General features: G+C 41.7%; 1 protein-coding gene across 1 annotated transcript in view; it reads left to right on the top strand.

The window, feature by feature from the left end:
• Positions 1-255: 255 nt before the first annotated feature.
• Positions 256-17,977, top strand: part of TXNRD1 (thioredoxin reductase 1) — a 78,673-nt gene continuing 60,951 nt past the window's right edge. The window contains exon 1 of the mRNA XM_019651886.1: positions 256-278. The gene's annotated coding sequence lies outside the window, so the exon portion shown is untranslated. The remainder of the gene's footprint in view (positions 279-17,977) is intronic.

The raw sequence follows: 17,977 nt of genomic DNA, 5'->3' as shown, positions 1-17,977 counted from the left end.
CATTGAAAATAGAGTACAATCAAGAGACTTCAAATAACCTTTAAATGGCATTATTATCAACAGGGAGAATCTTGTGGGTTGTGTAAAAATAAACTGGAAAGTTTCCAAAGGAGAAGGCTGATTGAGGAGAAAAGTAACAAAGCTGGGTAAGAGAATTCTCTGTTGGTTATTACCATTGTGTTTTGACATTCTCCCCTTGTTTTTCAAATCCTTCCAGGTAAAGAAGTTATTTAACTCAATGCATGTTCCTTATCTTTTGCTGGAACTTGATCAGGCAGGTAAGAGTCTGTTTAATATGTAAATCATATCGGCTGAGTATATACTTTATTTAGTTTATTCTGTCTGGCTTTTATTTTTCTTCCTTGAGGTTTTTATTGTGCAGTGAGTTCTTACCGGTTGATTTTTCTTTTGACCATTTAGACGGGGCATTCCCCCAGGATGAATCATATGTACCCTTAGTCTTCACCTACTATATAGCCTTGTTATCACTCTGAGTTTCCTGTTGTTGAAATCATTCTGACTATTAACTTTAAGTCTAGTTATAGGTATAATACTTGCTGGTTTTATGGTAACTTTATTATTTTTTGCAAATTTGTCTCCTTTCTGGCAAGCCATACCAAATAGTACTTGAATAAAATATAAATTGAGATGCATTCAGAAATTGTGGCAAGGATGTATAAAGACCAGTAGGGATAAAGATCCCTAAAAGCAGCCATTGGGTAATAGTCGCCTGTGGCTGAAATCCCAGGGAAAGGTTGCTGGAGTAAAACAGAAAGCCTCTTCCGAGGACCACGGTGCTCATGTGTTTTGTTCATAGGTCTAAATCCCAAAGATTCATCAGTCCAACATCGGTAGGAATCTGGTCAATTGCCCAGGGTCATCATTTCTATAGGAAAAGTAGGCCCCTCCAGATCAGGAAGCATAGGTAACCTTCATGCCGAGTAGCTTGGGGAAGTAGACTCCTCGGCACTTATAGTCTCAGTCCAGTCCGCAAAGGAGTAAAACAATAGAGAACAGACTCAGCTAGAGAGAGACGTGGTAATTGGGTTAGAAAACTCATCTCTAGGATCAGGAGGAACTTGGTAGTTGTGGGGCAGGAAACTATTATTTGATGCTTCTAAAGACAGATTCTGTAACATAGAATCAGGTAGTAGCTGCCACTCATTGAATGCCTACCGTTTCATAGGGACTCTGCAGGTTTACATAATGTCATTGATCCCTGCAAGGACTCTGCAAGGAAGACATTATTCATATTTCACAGATGAGGAAATTGAGTCCCAGAGAAGTCAAATAACTTCCATAAAGTCCTATAAGTATGGATCTGTAATTTGGACACAGGCCTGTCTAATTCCAAAGTCTATGTGTTTTTCCATAATACCATGTTGTCTGCCTCCGCTGGCGTGACCTTTCTGTTCCTCCACCAAGGAAAGCTCTTCCCCTAAACTCCCCATAGTATATGCAAGGAAATCCCAATAACTAAAATTTCATCTTGGCCAAAATGTAGCCTTGTACACATATAAATTTTGCTGGGAAGAGTGAAGTCACTTGCAACGTGGTGTGAATTAGAAAAAAAAATCACAACAAGCTAATTAAATGAATAAGATAAACAAATGAACTTGTCCATTAAGGATGGGAGAAATAAGGGGGGCCACATTGGATAGGATGGCAGGATGGCGCTTGAGGGCATGAGAAAGCAGGAAGATTGACCAGCGTGCTAAAAGGCAGATGGCAGGTCAGTAGAGGCAAGCATCAGCTACTTCGAAATTTTCATTCTGGCAACATAAACAGACGGGAAGCTCTTTCCCTTTATTGTGGAAGTGGCCGTAGATCTATAGCTCACGGCTAGGAGTTCCCACTCGCCCCTTGCTCAAGTGCTGCCTAAGCCTGAAGTGTGTGAGCTGGGATAGGATCGACTAGAACCAGCTTCTGCAGGTGAAGGATCGGGGCCTCTTGCTAGGTGAGGGAGCTGATGGTTGTCTGTGTCCTTACTTGTCGCTTCATCACACGTAAGGTGCTGCTTCCTTCTCATGCTCACTTACAGTCTGGAACTGGGGCAGCTTGCAGGGACAGATCAGGAGTTTTAGAGTAAGGCAGCAGTTCTCAAAATGTGGTCTGCAGACCTGATGCGACCCGCGCTCCAACCAAGCGCTCCCGACTCGTCAGCCAGGAGCTTACTGAAAGGGTACCTGGGAGGACTGGGTGGGAGACTGGAAAAGAAAGAGACTAGAGACGAAAGCTGGGAACAGGAGGTCCACCCAATGCTGATGGCAGCGAGTGGCAGTGTTTATTGTTTATACACAGCTTTTATAGCAAAAGTAACTTTCCTTAGGCAGGGGGTTTTGGGGAGCTTGAGGGAGTAGTTCCCTCCTCTAAGGGAACACCTCCGTTGGGCCTTTCCATAGGGTGTGGGGAAGCAATCTCCCGAAGTAAAACAAAACATAGCAAGCGGAAACTGTTAACAGGATGGCATTCCGCTCTAGCTTTCAAGGCCGTTGGCTGTTTTCTCCTCAGCGGCCAACCTTCCCACGCTGCTCACCTGGGCCTGAGAGCCTGTCAGCCTGCCAGCTTTCAGGCTTAACCCTTACTGCAGACCTCCGGCTCCCCACACAGACCCCTGAGGATACACCTGTGACCTTTTGGGGGTCCTCAAGGTCAAAACTATTTTCATGGTAATGTTAAGATGTAATTTACCATTTTACTGCAAAAGCAATGGTGGGTAAAACTGCTGGTGTCTTAGCATGAATCAAAGTAGGAGCACCAAACTGTACGAGTTTATATTATAGTCTTCATTACCACACAGTCACAGTAACAGAAAATGTCAGTTTTACTTAGGACTATTTTTTTTTTTTTAAGATTTTATTGGGGAATTGGGGGAGGGGAACAGTGTTGGGGAATTGGGGGAGGGGACCAGCCAAGTTGTTGTCCTTCAGTCTTTGTCCATTCGCCATCTGGCTTCCCATCTGCAGCTCGTGGCCTCTAAGCTCAAGGTGCCAAGTTCAGTTTTAGTTGTGGGTGGGCGTAGCCACCATCCCATGCAGGAGTCAAGCCCAGCAGCCTTGTTGTTAAGAGCGCATGCTCTATCCACTGAGCCATGCAGGGCAGCAGCTCAGCTCAATTTGCTGAGTTCAGTCTTAGTTGAGGGTTGGCGTAGCCCACCATCGAACAGGCAATCTTGTTGTTACACCGGCTAAGCCATCCTGCCACCTGTAGGCAGCTCAATGACAGCTCAGCTCGGGCGCAGTGTCACTGGCCCACGTGGGAATCGAACCCGCAGTCCTGTTGCTCTTAAGCCAACTCTTAACCAACTGAGCCACTCAGCCAGCCCTACTTAGGACTATTTTTAATGAAGTAGCAAAAATTATTCACTTTATTAAAGTATCAACCCTTTATTGAATATAGGTAATTTTAATATTCTGTGTGATTAGGGAAGTATGCATAAAGTGTTTTTGCAGCACGAAGTATGATGGTATGATGGTTGTCTCAAGGAAAAGCACTTGTGCAATTAATAGTTTGAGTTGCAAACTGGACTAGCTGCGTTTTTCATGGGACACCACATGTACTTGAACAAATGACTGACAGTCAAACTCTGGTTATTCAGACTTGGGTATTTGGCAGACATTTCCCCCAAAAATGTATAAAGTGAGTCTGTCACTTTAAGGAAAACAAATGACAATATTCATTGCCAATGATAAATTTGGAGCTTTCAGGTGAAAATTAGAATTTTGAGAGTTGTATCTGCCATGAAAGCTTGATAGCTTTTCAATACTTAAAAGACTTCAGTGGTAATATTTATGAATGTAATTCTTTTGATATTGTATACTGAAATATGTTCACATTTGGAAGATCTGCATAACTTAGTGAATGAATATTTTCTGAATGATCAATGTCTTACAAAGTCATTCATGGGTAAAAAAGCCATTGGAAGAATAAGATAGACCAATGGATTATAGTGTGATAGAGTATGAAAAAGCTCATCCGTATGGTTTCAGATTCCATGTTGCAGCTAACCTTTAATCAGCTATTACTTGTTGAGTTTTTGGTGTAGTATCAAAGAAAAATATCCACAATTATGTGAAAAATCTATTAAATATTTCTCTTTTTTTCCACTTGACTTTTGGTTTTTATCATATACTTCTACCGAAACAATAGGTAGCACAATAAATTGAATGAAGAAGCTAATATGAGAATCCAGCTGTCTTTTTTTAAACCAGACACTAAAAACTTGCAAAAATGTAAAATAATAGCAACCTTCTCATTATATTTTTTTGTTTTGGAAAATATAGTTATTTTAATTAAATTGTTGTTGACATGTAATGGGTTCATTAGTGTTAATTTTAAGAGAATTAATAAGTAAATATTTTTAAATGTCTCAGTTTTAATTTCTAATATGATAAATATTGATGGCTGTAACCTATATAACAAAAGTTCTTTGGGGTCCTCAGTAATTAATTTATAAGTGTAAAGAGGTACTGACACCAAAAGTTTGACATCCTCTGTTCTAAGGCAAGTAGGAAGTTTGAGTGTTAATCCAAAAATGTTGGATTCTGTGAGATTTACTTGTCCCCAGCATAGGAGGAGTACGCTGGGTGCTGGGCCTCACATCCAGCCACATAGGAGAGATGCTCGTATAGAATCTGGTCCATGTCATCAAGAAACTTGTAATTTCAGGGCTGGAATTGCTGATGTTGTCTCTGAGTGCTGATGTGGTCTCTTATCTGTTTCTGCTTAGTTCCACGAAGAACCCTCCCTAGGCGTGATTTTCACACCAGCATTGGCTACCTAATCTCAGTGCCTAGATCCTAGAAGATTCTCAAAGAGCCAGGGGATCCATTGGTAGAGGTGTTTGGTATAGAATCAGGTGGGTGCATTTACTCAGCCAGCATGTTTACCAGGTGCTTGCTGTGTGCTAGACTCTGTACCAAACACTGAAACTGCAGTAGGGAACTAGGCAGGTGTGCTCCTTGCTCTTACGGAGTTAGGCTTGCTTTCCACCCCTGGCCCCCAAAATCCCCTTTATCTCCCTTTAGAGCTGAGGGCCTGTGGCAGCCAGTGCGTGTAACCACCTAGCTGGACTGGTAGTGGAGTGACTGCGCAGTGCATTCCTGTGTGTGCAGTTGTATCTGCTGTCAGAGAAAATCAAGAAGGGAACGTGAGCTGCCTGGGACCCTCCCCCAACACCCTGACATTTTCCTCTTCCTTCCTGGGGCTGTGTTTTGGACCAGTCTATATAAATTAAGGTTATTACTTGAGAGCAACCATCAAAATCAACTCAGATCTACCGAGACTGGTATTGGAGAGGAGCTCAGCCCCTGGAAGGCATGGCATTAGCATCTGCGTGTGGGCAGGGGTAATAGTCATAAGTACTGTCCTTCCTGTGCCAGAGGCTGATGCGTGTTCTCCTGTTTAATGTGCAAAATGCCACAGGTGATATCACCTTATGATGATGAGGAAACAAAGTGTAGAAGAGTATTAATATAGAAGATAGCTGGCTTGCCAGTGAACTCATCGGTGATTCCTGGTCCCTCCCCTTTGCTTCCCCCGACTACCTCCTCAGAACCTTTCATGCTGCACCCTACCTGCCCTATGTATGATGTTCATGGTATTGATACTATGATAGGTGTTCCTGGATGTGATGGTGGCTGTTGTAACCAGAGCTTGTACAACCTGCCACCATGCCAGCTGCACCCTGGCTCTCCCTGCGGATGAGCTGCCACTCACAGGGCTTGTTGATATATGAAGCCTTCTATCTTAGGCTTGATCTGAGGAACAGACAGCATCACTGTATTCATCTGAATTAGGTCTGGCAGTGGCCGCCATTCTTCAGCTATCAGTGTGGAAAGCAGATATAAGGTTTGAGAGGACTTGTGTGACAGTTTGTCATCAGTGTGTATCTGGATGCCATATGTCACTAGCTTGGGGATTCTGATGTATATCATCTTTGTCCCCTGGCTGCTTATAGAGAGCATGGCTTCAATGCCTTCAGCAAGAGGGAGAGGAACTCATATTTGAATTCCTTTTTAATGCCAGTGTTTCACACCTCTCTCACTTGATCCTCACAATAACCTCGTGAGGTTGCTGGATTTAAGATTCTGTTTTACAAATGAGGACGCAGATGCTTAGCATTTTAGTAACTTACTCAGTGTTGCTCTGTCAAGCCCAGGCCTGCCTGGTTTCCCAGTACCCTTTTCTTAAACAAATAAAAGCGCCTTACATGCCCAGGTGCCCTAGCTTACTTAGCTCAGATCTCACCACTTGGTATTGATGCCTATTCATTCAACAGATGTATTTCGGGCACTTATTCATTCAACAGATGTAGCCCTAGCAGAACTAAAAAGAGAAATAAGGCATGGTCTCGTTCTTTAAGGTCATTCTACCTGTTTGCATCTGCCTCCCTTCTAATTTTAGAGTAATCAGGTATCTGAAAAGACTGTAGGATCACAGAGTAACTGTGATGGGATAGTGGATAGGTGTTTTCCTGGTGGAAAAAACTAGTAAGGAATTCATGGCTGTAAACAAAAACTAACTAGAAAATATCATGGCTTGTTCATTCAGAGTGAATCAGAATGATGAGAGAGAAAAGTGGAAAAGTAAAGAAGCTTTTCCTACAGGAAGTAGGTATCCGTGGGGGCGTCTTTTAATTTATGAATGAGGCTTAAAATATTCTTTAAGCATTTTGGATTTGTCTGTAAAAATGTGTGTTTTAGAAAATTGGGAGACTGCAGTATAATAAAATATAAAAATCATATATAGTTACATTCAGAGATAATCACTATTAATATTTTGTGTATCTTTTTTGTTTGTTTCTTTTTTATTTTTAGTTTTTTTATTGTGTGTATCTTTTCTATATCCTGTGTTCTGATTTGCTATTTAATACATTTTTGCATGTTATTAAAGTTCTTAATAGTTTACCCAGTTGCTATAAAATAGTCCATATATTTACTTAGCCATTCCACTATGGTTGGACAAATAGCGTGTTGCCAATTTTTTGCTATTAAAGAATAACAGGTTAGAAATATTTTTCTTTGTACATAAAGATTTTGCTGTATTTAGAATTATTTTCTTAGGCTAGATTACTGGAATGGATTTCCGGGTCAGAATGTGAGCATTTTTAAAGTTCTAGAGCCTTTTAAATGATGTGTACAAATTGGTAACCTCACAAGCTCAATGAAGTTTTAAGAAATAATAATAGGTTTTCAAAAATTATTGTTTGCCAATTTGAGAGGTAAAAAAGTTTTTAATTTGTATTTTTTTGATTATAAGTGAGGCAAAATTGTTTTTCTATATGCTGCATTACATTATCTGAATTGCATTTCATTTACTGTATTTCATTGTCTGAATTGTCTGTTCATGTTCCTCATGGAATAATAATAGCAGGAAGCTCTGATATGGCGATTTCTGTGAGCCCCTGCTCTCAGCACTTGAAGTGTTAACTAATCATATAGTTCTGTGCGATTATATTCACAGATGAGGAAGGCACAAAGTGGTTAGATAACTTCATACAACCAATAAGTGACAGAGCTGGAACTTGAAACTAAGGCGTCTGGCTCCAGAGGCCAGGCTCTTCATCAATGCCAAGCTGTTCTCTGATCTAACCTGTGCTTATGATCTTGTCAGCCATGGTTCTGTCCTCTGACACACACACACACACACACACACACACACACCCTGCACCAGGCTGCTTTTTACATTAGTATTAGTGCTACTTATGGAAATAACCACTGCACTGATCGGATCCCTACTGTGTGCTTTGCTCTTAATAGAAACAGATCCAAAGGATGGAGACCAGTGCTTATGTAGCATTCACACACAAATCTATACATATATACTGCTATTTAAGTAAATTTTGGTTTTGGAATGAATGTAAGGAGGGTAGGGAAGTTGACTATCCATTTAAGAGAATAACTCACACATTTTATAAAAGGAATTCTCTTAAATAGGAAGTAGGAAAATGTTTTTGTAGTACGCAGACCTGGATTCAAGTCCATGCCAGTGGGATAGTGTTACTCCTGTGTTTGAGTAGTTTGGATCAAATAGGATAATGTTTGTAATACATCTAACAGTGTTTAATTAATGTCCTTTCCCAGTATACTTAGATATGAAAAGGGTACAATTAGAGTAAGCTTTTTGTAAGGCAAGATAAATCTCTTTTCAGTTGCCAGATATACATTCCAGTCAATTGTTGATTCTTTTCATTTTTTCAACAAATATTGGAGATGCTGCTCTTATACATTAATTATATGAGTGCTGCCTTTCATGGCCTCATTATCTATTGTGGGCCGTTAGTCATTGTCACCACAAGTGAAGAGCTCTTTGCTCCTCTGTGAGCCTGTTTCCTCATCTATAATGTGGGGATCAAATGAGGACGTATGCAAAATGCCTCGTACTATTCCTGACACATAATCAGTGCTCAGTAGTAGCTGCTAACTCATGTAATATTATGCAGCCATTAAAAATGATTCACACAGAGTTTTTAATAGCACGGGGGAAATTGTCTATAGTATACTGTTTAAAGAAAAAACAAAGAATTTCAAATAGTGTTTGTAGCGTAGTCACATCTTGTTTTAAAAAGCACAGGAAATAGACTGGAAAGAAATACACAAAATATGAATAATCACTCAAATAATTGTGCACCTATCGTGCCAGTGCAACAGGCTCCGAGGAAACACAGGTGACCACGATCCGGTTCTCCCTTAGGGGAAAGTTTTCATATGGGAGACAGATGATCACAGCCCCATGCAAGATGAAATAGAGGAAGAAGTGAAGCATGCTGCTCTGATTGCTGAAGAAGGGGGGATGGCGGTATCATTCACTGAGAGAAGAGACAGAACTTAGACTAGGGAAGGTGATGCATTTGATTTTGGACACGTCGTGATTGTCCAATGTGGGTATATAGTCTGGTGGGTACCTAGGTCCGCATGAGTGGGTGGGTTTACTCTGTAGGTGAGGTTTGAAGCTGGGGAATGAATAAAAGCAAGCACTCAGGGGAAGCCTGTGGACTGAAACAAGCGCCTTTGATCTTGACTGCCGCCAGATGGTGAGATGAGATTCTAAATGGCTCTTATTCTTCTTTGCTTCCTTCCTTTCTTGCTTTGTAATTTCCTCTAATGGAAATAAAAGTGTTTCCTGCAATGTCACATAGTGTTTTGGTTAGGACTAGGTTTGGCCACATGTGCCAGCAAGCCCAAAATAACAGTGGCGGAAGATAGATGTCAGCTTATTTCTCTCTCAGCTAAAACAAGTCTAGAGGAGGTCGTCTGTCCAGGGCTTTCACCATATTCTAAGTGTTGGATCCAATGTGGAGTCCTAGTCTCATGACCCACAGTTCTCAGCGTTTGTCTTCCCCTTGTGTTCCAAGGTGGGTACCCAAACTCCTGTCATCACTTAGAAGAAGCGTTGAAGGTGAGCATGTCCTTTCCTTTTGAGAACACTTCCCAGACGTTGCACATGACAGCGTACGTACATCCTGTTGGCCAGAATATAGTCATTTAGACATATATGTGCTGAAAGAGACTGGGAATGCAATCTTGATTTTGGGAAGTGATGTGCACACTAAAAATAAGAGTTCAGTTAATGATACTAATAACATCTTGGTTTTTCCTGTGGAACAGCTGAGGTTGGTTCATTAATTTCCATATAAACCATACATTTGTCTCCTATTGAAATCCTAAGTATAGAGGCACCATAATATGGTCATTATATGATGGTAGCGACGTGGAAAATAGTTTGCCTTCTTGGAAAGGCCAATGACTGAACACTGAACTAGAGGCCTAGTAAACTCACTTAATGGTTAACATTGAACCCTAATAGAAAAGATTGGGAGACAGTCCAGCTTCCTTCATTGCAACACAGCCTCAAAAGAGTCCCTGAGATTATCGAAAGATTAAATAAGCATCGTAAATCTGTAGATAAAGGACTTCAGAACTATTTTGGTGGAGAATTGCAATGTTCTTATCTGTCGTTAGAATGGAAAAGCTGGTTTTAATATTATCTAAGGTTATAAATGAAACATAGGTCCCTGTTAGTTCAAATCCGTGTATGCTGTGTTAGTTGCCAACCGGGAAAATCCAAGGCTACTTCAGGCTCAGCTCCATGAGATGACCCCAACCCTTCTCCAATGACTTGTAGTTGTCAACTGTCTTGGGATTCTGAAATTCCGGCTCTTGGAGAACTCAGAGAGGGATGTTCCTCTCAATATCTACTACCTAATAGGGTTAAAGAATTTAGAGGTTAATCATAATAATAAACTATATAGCATTTCTTTGATCTGTAGGCTCTAAAAGCTATTTACCACTCTTAATTGATATTCACACAGCCTCTTGGCTGGTGGTGAGGGTGGTGCATCTCATTTTATAAGAGGAGACATCTGAGAGTTTACTGCAATAGAACCTGTACCTCCCGAAGCTCTGCTGGCCCGTGATTTTCACATTAAAAATGTTTTCTTCCCTCCAGAATTGAAATGGGACACTGAGAAACCTAAAACAAATGGAGTGCCGAAAGGGAATAACTCTGCAAGTTCTAGTGTATGTACATGTGATACAAAATGCATGTACTGTTTTTTTAAGAAGTCCCTCGTGTCCTTTCCACTTCTTTTAGCAAGTTGTTTAAGAAAATTATGTTTAAAAAAATCACGTTTTTGCTCTGCCAGGGAAAGAACAAACTGAGTTATGAGAATGAATGCAGCGTGGAAAATGCTTAGCCATAGACTGCTAATTAAAAGAGATGAATGGGTTGCAACCTTGAATGCAGTTTTGAACAGCATCTAGTGTAACACACTGTTGACAAGTACTTGAGTAATTTGTAAAAGGGGAAAATCCAAACTCTTAACCACACTGAGGTCTTCCTAGATTTACACCACACATAAGGGCATAGTGATGAGCGCTCACATATTGAATACCTACCATAATCTGAGTCCTTCACAGCTACTTACGCGTCTAATTTCCACAACCACCGCCTGAGGTGTAGGCACTGTATAGCCATTTTACAGATGAGGCACAGAGAGATAACAGAACTTGCATATGGGCATGTCAGCAGAAAAGCCAGGTTATGTGACTTCCGAGGAGCCTCCCATAACTATTGGGCCATCCTGCTTGTTAGTAGAAAGCTGGATGGGGCTGTGGGATCAGCTCAGATATTTACAAAAGAGAAGACCTGAGCACATTTGAATGACTTGAATAGTCCTGGATACAAGACAGGGAGAGCATAAAAAAAAAAAAAAAGAAAGAAAGAAAAGATATGGAGGGCATGTTTGAGGGATGTAAGGATTCCTCAAACCGCTTTAATTGGAATAGGTTGTGGGCCCTGCTCAAGGTGAGCTTAGCAGAGGTAGAGTAATCCTTAGCCTTGTCTTCTGAGGTTGCAGTGAAGTCTAAGTGTAGAGAGCTGCCCTGAAGAGGAGAGGTGGGAGGAAAGTGGCTGTACCTGATGACCTTGAACTTTTGGGTGGTGTGCTGGAACTGGCTCCTACTAGCTCAGGAGAGCCATTGTTAAACATTCAGGAATTTCTCAAGCAGGTCGGTAGCTTGAAATCAGCCAAAGTGGGAGTATTTACACCAAAAAAATTGGCAAATGCTGCCAAGCAGGGTATCTCGCCCGCACCACCTAACGCTGGTTTACCAGAACATCTTAGATGCTCTTCTCCACTTCACTAACATTTGGAAGCCTGATGAAGTGCCAGTTGAATTTAAACCTTGACCGAGTACCTACTGTGGGAAAGGCACTGTGCCAGGTCCTGGGGATACAAAGACCAGCCCCTGAAGTTGGGGAGAGAGGAGAGGATGAGGGTGTGAATCCTGGACTGGCTGTCAGACCTTCGGTTTACTCCTCTGCAAATGGAGGTGATAATACAGATCCCGAAGGATTATGGAGATGATTAATGAGAACGTGTAAAGCTCCTGGCACAGAAGTGCTCAGTTAGTGACAGCTCTAAGATTGGCAGGCATGTAAGCAGACGGCTTTACTGTAGCTCAGTGTAAGAAACAAAAGAGTGACTAGTTCCATATGTTTGATCAGAGAAGGCTTCACAGAGATCATGGTCCCCCAAGCAGTGTTTCAAGGTTTTCAGGGTGGATGTTTCATGGATGAAGTTCACCCTGGTCCTTGTCAGAAAAGTGAATGCTTTTTTTTTGTCCCTACAGCATGTTGCTTTTACCTCTTTTTCACCTGTACCTCTATATACATTTTTGAATTGTAAGACAAACAGTGGATTTGGCTTATCGCCTAATACCTGGTTTATAGCCTAACTCCAACACACGGGCTCCGCGACCTTTGGCTTGATTCTTTACTTCCTGGAATTTTAGTTTCTAATTTTGTGGTATGGTTGTAACTCTTCCCTGATTCTGAGGATTAACTGACAATGTAGGGAAAAGAGCCTAGCTGCCTTGTGAACCCCACACTGAATCTAACATATATTTATAGTTTCATCTCCCCTTATGCTCCTGTATCCCGTGCAGTAACATGCAGGATCTTTCCTGCTGCTGTGTCTTTGTACATGTTGCTCCCCAGAAAAATTCCGTTCAAGAGGCAGAAGAGCATTGTCGTAAGAGCCAAGGACTGGGTGTCAGTGTCAGCTCTGTCACTTATGAGCTAGGTGACCATAGGCAAGATAATTATCCTATCTCTCAGCCATTTTCAGCTGTAAAATGGAAAAAGTAATAGCTCACTCATTGGATTGTTGTGAGAATTAAATTAGCTATGTAAAGACTTGGATTCATGCCTGGCATATGAGTAGTGAAAAATTCTTAGGCATTACTTCTACTCCCATTAACTACTACTTTTATTATTCCTTAAAATATGGTTCACTTATAGATATCACTGCTTTTTGAAGCCTTCTCCAATTTCCCCACACCAGTATTTGCTTCCCCTCTGTGGAGCTGATGGGCCACTTCATTTTGAGTACCTACTATGTTTTAGGCGCACTCCTAGGCATATTACAGATGTTATTTTCTTCAGATCACCCAGTATTATCTTTTAGTCCTCATTTATTATCCCAGCTACCCTCTGGGATAGATCAAATTCTTAAAGATCAAATTCACCTTTATAAGGAGGACTGAGAACTTTTGATAGTTACCATATAAAGGCTTTTTTCCCTTTCCTCTTTGGAAAAAGATGGAATCCCCAAATTAACTAGTAATACCCTATTTTACAGATTGAATCTTTTAACAAATATTTGTTGAGCAATTATATGTGTGGGCCCTGTATTAAATTCTGGAAACACCATGGTGAGCATAAATAATCCTGGTCCCTGCCCACATGTGGCTATTTACATTTAAATTAATTAAATAAAATAAAAACTTCAGATCTGCACTTGCATTGGCCATATTTTAAGTGCTCAGGAGTCACATGTGGTTAGTGGCTACTGGGCTGCACAGTGCAGATATACTAAGCAGAAAGAATACATGGTAACATGAGAGTATTTCATAAGGGGATTTGACCTATGTGACAGGCTTCCTATAGGAAGGCGTGTTCGAACTAAGATTTGATGAATGATTGGGAGTTAGCAAAGCCCTGTCATTTGGTAATTAAAGAGATTAAAAAAGGGCTAAGGGCTGGGGCATAGAGATTCAGAAGAGGTTTGGGTGAGATGAAGAGATAGAAGGTCCACAGAGAGCCTTGTAGGAAGAGGATGATGAAGCAGAGAGGTTGAATAACTTGATTTTCTAATCAGTGATAGAATCTAGATGTGACTTCAAAGCCTATATTGCATGATAGATGTAGATTCAAAGGGCGTTGCTTCGGCAATGATCTCCGCTCACCCCTTTCCTCTTTGGGAATTGCCAGATTTCCCTCTGCTGGATTATTCCTTCAGCATCAAAACATGCCCTCCTAATTTGCTTCTTAGACAAAAAACAATAAAACAAAAAACTTGCCTTGATCCTGCATCCCTCTTCAGCTACTTTCCCACTTTTCTGTTTTTATAGCAAAACTTCTTAAAACAGTTGGCTATACATACTACCTCCACGTCCTTATTTTCTGTTTCTGGTTGACTCTCCTCTAATTAGCCATCCCATAAAAATCAGCAGTGGCTTCCATGGCTTAGTCCTCATCTTGCAGGACTTCTTGGCCACACTTGATAGAGTTGATCTTCCTTCATTGGCTTCTGAGACACCACATTCTTTTATTTTTTTTCCTACCTTCTTTCAACTGCTTCTCAGGCTCCTTTGCTGGATCCTTCTCCTCCTTCGCACTTTGTGGGGGCTCAGTCCTAGACTGTCTTTATTTCTCTAAATAGGTTAATTCCCTTAGTAATTAGATCTCATCTCATGGTGTGATGGTTAATTTTATTTTATTATTTTACTTTTTTTTAAAGATTTTATTGGGGAGTTGGGGGAGGGGAACAGTTCTGGGGAATCAGGGGAAGGGGAACAGACAAGTTGCTGTCCTTTTGTTCTTCAGTCTAGTTGTGGAGGATGTCGCTTCACTAGCCCATGTTGGTATTATTATATTATCATTGCGCTCTTCCCGGGTGTGGCAGTTGCTCGCTGGCCATTGGATGGGCGCTTACGGCAGCTCATGCCGTCATCCAGCCACTCAGGCTGGCTGCCAGCCACTCACTGTAGTTTACGGCAGCCCACTGCAGCAGGGGCTGCAGCCTATGCTGTCACAGGCGATTCATGGCAGCCCAGCTCCAGGTGGAGCTGCTGCTCACCATCTTAGCTGTAGAGGGCAGTGTCACTGGCCCTCATGTGGGATCTGAACCGGGCCCTGCTGCTCAGAGCTGGTGTCCCAAGCCAGCTCTTAACCAACGTGGCACTCAGCTGGCCCAGATGGTTAATTTTATGTGTCAAGTTGGTGCTCAGTTGTTTGGTCAAATACCAACCAGTCTAGAGGTATTTTCTGATGTGATTAGCATTGAAATCAGTAGACTTTGAGTAAAGCAGATTACTCTATAATGTGAGTTGGCTTCATCCAATCAGTTGAAGGTCTTAAGAGGAAAGACTGAGGTCTTTGGAAGAGGAAGGAATGGTACCTCCACACTGCCTTCGGAGTCAGTCCTACCGCAACCTTATAACTGCTGGAATTGCCAGCCCCACAATACTGTGAGCCAATTAAAAAAAATAAATCTCGCTCCATATATACTTGTATATCCTGTTGATTCTGTTTTAGTGGCTAGCCCTGATGAATTTACATGGTATTAAATATCTATTATATTTGATTCCTAATTTTTTTTATTTCTAGCCCTGACTTCTCCCCTGAACTCCAGATACTCAGCATCTCCATTTGGATAGCAATAGGTCTCTCAAACCACGCTGTGGATTTGTCCCAGACTATTGCTTTCCATCTCTTCCATTCCCATCTTTCCTCCTCCTCCCTGAATGTTTCCCCTTTTCATTAAAGAGTGCCCCTGTTACCTGTGTTGGGGTTCTTGGGGTTCCCCAAGATAGAAGTTGAGAGGAAACCCCAGCAAAAATTCCAGACAAATTTTTATTGAGCTTATGCTGGAGCACAAGGGAGGCAGTATAGAAGAATGGAAGGTCCTCCGTACTGACTCGGGTCAGCTCTGCCTGGCTGCTTTTATAAGCTGAGGACAAAACAGGCTTGCACGGAAAGGTGGGTGCTTTGAAAACGGCGGGCTTTTTGAAAAAGACGGGCTTCCTTTACCGCTACATTGCCTGATAACCATGTTCTCACCTGCACTGTGGGGCAAGATGGCCGACTGCTCATTATTGCCACCCTAGCAAAGTTGTATAGCAGTCAAACCTTGATCAGCTGCGCATGCAGAATAGTGGTTTCAACATCTGTATGGAAGTAAGCCGGTTAGAAGGGAGATAATAAGCAGCTACTCCTGCATTTTTGGGTAGAGAGTGATGGAGTGGTGGCATTCTTGTGGTCAATTTACCCAGCATTGCTCCTGTCCATTCCAGCATTCCTTTGACCCCTGGCCCAAGATCCTATGCTGTCTCACCCCCATTCACCCCGTTGCCAAGGCCAAAACTTTCATTATCTCTAGCTTGGACCACCACTGTAACTTCCTAACTGGTCTATGTTCCTCCACTCTTAAGTCCCGCCCCCCATCCTCTTAGCCTGTTCTCCACACAGCAGAGCAATCCTTTTAAGATACAAACTAGATCATTTCCCTCTGTCTCATGACGCTTTGGCTTCTTATCACATTTCAAGTGAAATCTAAAGTCATAACTGTGGCCTTAGGGATCTGACCCCTGGCTACGCCTCTGATCTCACTACCTACCACTTTCTTCCTTGCTCACTGATCTTTAGACTCATTGGTTCCCCTGCAGCTCCTTGGACAAGTCAAGCACTTCCAGCTTAGGTCTTTAGTACGTATTGTTTCCTCTGCTTAGAAAGAGCCTCCCCAGTACTCCTATGGCCTGCTCCCTCATTTCACTCTGCTCTCTGCTCAAGTGCTGTATTCTTAGATCTTTCTTGACCACTGTTAGTAGGAAAAAATGTTTTCCTCTACTCTTGCAGGTTCTTCTAGCTGGCTTAAGAATTAAATTCGAATGAGATAGATTAATGGGTGAAAATAAAGTTTAATTTCATATGTATAGGGGCTCCATAGAAAAGAGGTCCAAAGACAACCAGGCAGTTGAGGCTTACATGGCAACCAGAGCTAAGGAGAAAGGGTGGAAGTCTGGGACTTCAAAGAGGAAGAAGGCAATTCACAAGGAGAGAGAAAAACAAATGTTTGCAGTTTAATGCAGTGGGACCCTTGACCAAACTCCTGTATAGATCTGTTTATAGTGTGCTTAGATGTTAGCTCAGGAACTTTGAGGGTCTTTTCAAGCATTTTCTGAGTACTTCCAATATATAGCAGGTTCTAGGCAGACGAGATGAAATCGAACAAGAGTTTGCCTTCCCAAACTCTCTTGGATTTTTAATTATTTTTATATATTTGGAGATACAGAAGAGGGAAGGAACGAGAAACACTGGGTTGGAATCAGGGAAGTCCTCCCAGAGAAAGTAACATTTCAGATGAGGTTTGGAAAAGTAGACCCTTAGGAATGGGAAGATCATTTCGGGCAGGGGGAATAACATAAACTCAGTCAAGAGATATAAGATGTATGACTGGTACAAATACTGCATGATGGGAAACGGTGGGAAATGAGGTACTTCTTTCATTAACCAGCAACTAAACAGAACCAAGGAATTCTCTATGTTGTCACAAGGCAAGATATCTGGGCCCTTAATAGTAGCAAGAAGGGTTGAAAAGAGAAGGGAAGGTTTTTTAAAATGGTGATTTTTTTTTTTTAAAGACACAGGTTAAGTGTGAGTAAATAAGTGCTCTTTTCTATTTTATATAGAGGAGTAACATAGAAACTATTAAAAGGAAAGAGGGCCATTATGACCAGGAATGCCATGTTTTCAATGTAAAAGTATCCTGCCCCAGACATCACTCCCCATAGCTCTATCTCACTAAAATCTGTGTCATTCTCCATTTACCCCACCACAGGATTTACATGCCCCCACAGGCTAACCAACACGCAAAACTCCATTAAACCATTACCGCTGTTGGAGTTATTTTTCTTTCAGGGATTATGTCTCTACCCCTGTCACTAATATTGGCATAGGATAAGCACTTAGATTTGTTAAAAAGGTAAGACAAGAAAATGTGAGAAATTTCAATGAGAAAAAAAACTTTTTCAGAACCTCAAAAACACCACATGAGCTGTACTTGGTATTAGTCTGGATAAGTGAGGCTGTGCTGCAGTAACAAATTAACCTCAAAAATCTGTGGTTTAGCCCCACAAAGATTTATTGTGCCTTCATGCTACACATCCAAAGCAGGTTGGTGGCAGTCTTTGCCCCACATACTCTCACAGGGATACGGGTCACTGGAGGCTCCGCCATCTTGTGATCTGAGGTCTCAGTACCTGGCTTTCAGGGTTATAGCATCGAGTTTTGTTTTTTTTAGCTTCAAAAAAGAACTACACGGGGCCGGCCAAGTGGCTCAGTTGGTTAAGAGCTCACTCAAGAGTTTGAGCTCTGAGCAACAGCGGTTCGAGTCCAGCCCGAGCTGAGCAGC

The sequence above is a fragment of the Hipposideros armiger genome, unplaced genomic scaffold (genome assembly GCF_001890085.2).
Source record: "Hipposideros armiger isolate ML-2016 unplaced genomic scaffold, ASM189008v1 scaffold_168, whole genome shotgun sequence".
Taxonomy (NCBI): Eukaryota; Metazoa; Chordata; class Mammalia; order Chiroptera; family Hipposideridae; genus Hipposideros; species Hipposideros armiger.
The sequence above is the reverse complement of the archived record's forward strand: the minus strand, read 5'-3'. Positions and strand labels throughout refer to the sequence as shown.